This window comes from Aegilops tauschii, chromosome 1 (genome assembly GCF_002575655.3).
Source record: "Aegilops tauschii subsp. strangulata cultivar AL8/78 chromosome 1, Aet v6.0, whole genome shotgun sequence".
Classification (NCBI taxonomy): domain Eukaryota; kingdom Viridiplantae; phylum Streptophyta; class Magnoliopsida; order Poales; family Poaceae; genus Aegilops; species Aegilops tauschii.
In genome coordinates this window covers 346,170,288-346,174,423 of record NC_053035.3, presented here as the reverse complement: position 1 = coordinate 346,174,423, position 4,136 = coordinate 346,170,288, and the positions used below count along the sequence as shown (strand labels likewise).

The following is a 4,136-nucleotide window of genomic DNA, read 5'->3' as shown; positions in this document are numbered from 1 at the left end:
AACTATTTTTTACACAACCCGCTTCATGTGATATTTAACAATGCACGTGCGATGCACGTTTAACAATGCGAAAAAATATTCTTAGTGGGTTACTTAAGTGATGTGTTCATAGTTGGAATGTGAGCAAGGGTTATGTGGGTGTCAGGTTTGACAAAGTAGTGTTTAAAAAAAGGTTTGGCAAAGTAGGGAGGTGATATATCCCAGTCTGGTATAACTGTCAGGAAAAATAAGAAACCAATGAAAAAAGAACTTAAAATTAATAGACACATCAATATCAATAGATACATCAACCATAGAGTTATGTATTCGCATTTCCTATGATACATTTCCATAGAATTTACATATATACATGAATCAAAGGTCAACAAAAAACAGAGGTGCAGCATCTTAAAAATACAAGAGAGCTGCTATACGTATGATCAAATTCTGTAGGATCTGTGTACAACAAGACTCATCTGGTGTGGTGGGCCAAGACCTCAGAAAACGGGCCTGTCTCTTCTCGTACAAATCGTATGCCAGTTAATCGTACGTGAGGCAGTTTCGAAAATACAAGTGCTCGTCATTGTCGCCATGTGCTGCAACTAATAATAGTAAAAAAACAAGAGAATACACCCCCTGTTGTTCTCTAGGAAGTTGGAACAGCAACTTACTAATACCAATTCGGCAGCTACAGTGAGTTTATTCTCTTGAAACATCCTCCCATGTGGTTGGCTCATGTTGCCCAGCCTTATTTTTAGAAAATGGTGCTATGTTCTGAAATTAGTACCACATTCGGAAATGATATCTTGTGGACTCTTGGAGTACAATCCAATTCAAATCAAATTAATCCACAACAGCTTAGGCATTGAGTAACCAATAACAATTTTTATCTGAACATAAAAATGACAGTGGAACAGGTTCAGTTAAACAACTCTAAGAGATTTATTTTTCTGCAGGGAAACAACACACCTCTCCAAGAAGCAACCATGTATTCCTTTCCTCCTTGAAGTCTTAGAACTGCAGCCTCCACTTTGGCTATCAAGAGCAGCAGCAGCAGCAGCGCGTCTCCAGGATTTTTTCCAGAAACTCGTCTCTAACATAATTTACATTTTCGCTCGTGCCCACACATAGACTGACATGCTCAACACACGAGTCTGGCTAATCTACAGTTTCTGGCAAACACGCGTTGAACCATTTTTCAGGACACTCGAAGAAAGCACCCAAATTTCCACGACTGAATCACAAATTAACAATCATCTAAGGAGCAGGTACATAAGTAAACCGATGCAATTTACAAAAAAAACCATAATTAATCTTGGCTTGGCGCATCCTTTGCAGACTCAGTAGGACTGAAAATATCGTCCCTAGTCAATAATCTGAATAGTTGACTGCAAAACCTGTACAATTGATGAGCACTGCAAATTTAAAGAGGTTCTAGAATAATTATGGAAGTGTTGAGAAGTGCCTAGTGCACATGAATAGAACCCCAATAGAACGCCAAAGGACCATCCCCAAAGCCAGAGAATCTCGTCTCCAGCCAATCCAAAGATGAGTCAAATAAGAGATATTAACAGTTGTTCATGCACTCATGTAGTCATAAGTTCAGTTTTGGTTGCCTAATCTTGGAGCACACAACTGTCGGATGCAAGCTAAAACAAAGATGTGAAGGAAAAGACTGCTCCTTGTACTGTCAGATTGTGTGACCCTTTTGCTTGCAAACTCAATCTATGCTATGGTGCTTCAGATAGACTGAGGATCTGAACCAAAGTTACAAGAGTGTTCTTTCCCATGTAAATAAGCGTTGGAGATTCTTTCCCTGTTCCTATATATCTAACTTTGGATGCAAGAATCTGAATGTGTCATTGTAGAACTGCAATAATTGACTGAAAGCAAACTTACACTTGATTGAGCACTTGAACAGTTGTTTTTTTTGCAGGCAACGCCCAAGTTGTTGTTGTCGCTGCAGCTCAAGATCCACGCCTTCCTGCTCTGGCTGTCCGTCGGCTTCCTGATGCATGTCCGCGTGCTGCTGATCAGCTCCAAGGCTGTAATCACATAATTAAGCAATGCCCATCTCAACTTAACGGACAACATGGAGGATAAATATCAGTATTTTAGCAGATAAATTTAAGACTTAGATGCTCTGAATTTCATCATTTGCGAGAAAAATGATATTGCAAGGTACATCATTTTCTTGTACAATCAGCTCTCCAAAAGCACCTAAATTTCAGTGTACAATCAGAATTGCTAAGAACCATTTGCTACAGAACTTACAGGTGTACTGAAAGAAATTCATCAAGAGCTAGCTAAACCATTTCATATATGAAGCAAAAATCAAGAATTACTGGCACTAAAGTAATCCGTCAATGCACATACCCAAAAATTTGAAGCAGCCATTTGACAACGTTGGTCTGATGATCCTTCCATTAGTCTTCGTAGGAGCCAATTTGTTAAAAAGTAGTACGTACAAGGCAATATAATTTGTTAACTGCATCAGAAACGACCATTAGATTAGACAAGGGCACCGCCCATGAACCTCTCCTGCTCCACCGCCCATGAACCTCTCCTGCTCCGCCCGCCGCGCGGCGCCTGAACCTCTGCTGCTCCGCCCGTCGCGCCGCGCCTGAACATCTTCTCCATTTCCAACCAGCTTGCTCTTCTCGTCCTCGCGCACCTGCTTGAATCCTGACGAGGAATGAGACGGACGGTGAGCGGCAAGCAAGCCACAAGAGAGGGGGCGACGAGGAAGGGGGCTGTACTGAAGCTGGTGGCGGCTGCCGGCAGGAGGTGGCCGTGGCGGCGGCGGAGGCTGGAGGACGCGAGCCTCGTCGCGGCCGCTCGCAGGGCCATGCCCTTCCTTCCATGGCAGCGCGAGATGGGGGGGGGGGGGGGGGGGGGGAAGGGGAGCACGGGAGCAGATGGTGGAGGTCGAGGGAGGCGGCGACCACACGCAGGAGGCGGAGCTCGCCGTGGGGCAGACGAGGGCGCGGGCGCTCGCCTTATCTTGTGCGCCGCGGCTGGAAAATAAGACGACGTGCTACAGGGGCTGGCAATTATTTTTGTATTTCCTTGGGCTAGCTTCGTGTGCGCGCTGCGACCCAACCCTGAAATTTTGTACGAAGTGATATATATAGATAGATTAGTACCACCTTGGATTTTGAAAAAATTATGGACGTGTTGAAAAAAACTAAAAGCGTAAATTCATGGGAAGAAGCGTATTGTGACGGTGAACCCACGGAGTCAATCCGTGCTTTATTATTATTAGGTAGAGATAAACTCCTCCTCCTCCTCCACTGTTCTAGGGTTAGCATTGGTTTAGCTCATTAGAGAGAGAGCTTTGCTCATCCACTTGTTACCTACTCCATTGGAGACCAAGGCCTCCTAGGAGAAGATCCCCAAGTGGATTCAAGACCCCCTCTTGTGGGAAGATCCCCTAATCGATTCAAGACCTCCTTCTAGGAGATGAACTAGTTACCTTTGTATCCTCCTTTGTTGGATTTGAATCATGTATCTCTCTTCGTGTTCATGGATCTAGCACATGTGTGACCGTTTCTCGTTGATTTGAGTGTTTTCTCTTGTGTCTCCTCATGTTTCCCCTCGTGTGTTTATCGTGTTCTTCGTGGGATCCCCTCCAAATCGTGAAATATCGTCCCTTAGGGTTCCACCCTACATCATCTTGGTATCATGAGCCACGTTGATCACGAATTTGGAGTCCCTGCCCCTGTTTTCTAGCCTAATTTTGTGTGTGTTTTGTCCAATTTCAAAAATCCCCACAAAAATGCCTCACCAAATTTTTTGTGATTTGTTGGTTTGATAAAGTTTTGTTGATTTTGATCCGTAGATTCATTGTGTTGCAAGTGGATCTACCTTTTCCCCACCTCCCCACCACGAAATACACCAAAAAACGCCCCAATTTTTCTTTTCCCCCCGATTTTTGAGTTCATCCTGAGCCTCACCCGCGCGCAGTTGACCTACCCGGATAATCCGGACCCAGCCCCGGATCATTCGGCTCCAGGCCCGGATCATCCGGCTTCCCCTGACGAAAATGCATTTCTGCAGTTCTCCGCCGCCACCACTTCTGCAACCGCATACCCATTTCGACCACCACCATTCTACTTCCGCAAACCCCTTGACATACCCTAGCCATACCACCGCTT

The 4,136-nt window shown here is 44.7% G+C and overlaps 1 long non-coding RNA gene across 2 annotated transcripts; it reads right to left on the bottom strand.

The window, feature by feature from the left end:
* Window positions 1-262: 262 nt before the first annotated feature.
* Window positions 263-3,086, bottom strand: LOC109785256 (uncharacterized). 2 transcript variants are annotated; one of them, XR_012182941.1, is made up of 4 exons: window positions 2,739-3,086; window positions 2,356-2,664; window positions 1,879-2,024; window positions 263-1,376 (listed from the first exon to the last, which is right to left on the bottom strand). It is a non-coding gene; the product is annotated as an uncharacterized lncRNA (long non-coding RNA). The 2 variants fall into 2 exon arrangements; XR_002238082.4 differs by lacking the exon at window positions 263-1,376 and having other exon boundaries at window positions 1,571-2,024; window positions 2,739-3,084.
* Window positions 3,087-4,136: the final 1,050 nt, after the last annotated feature.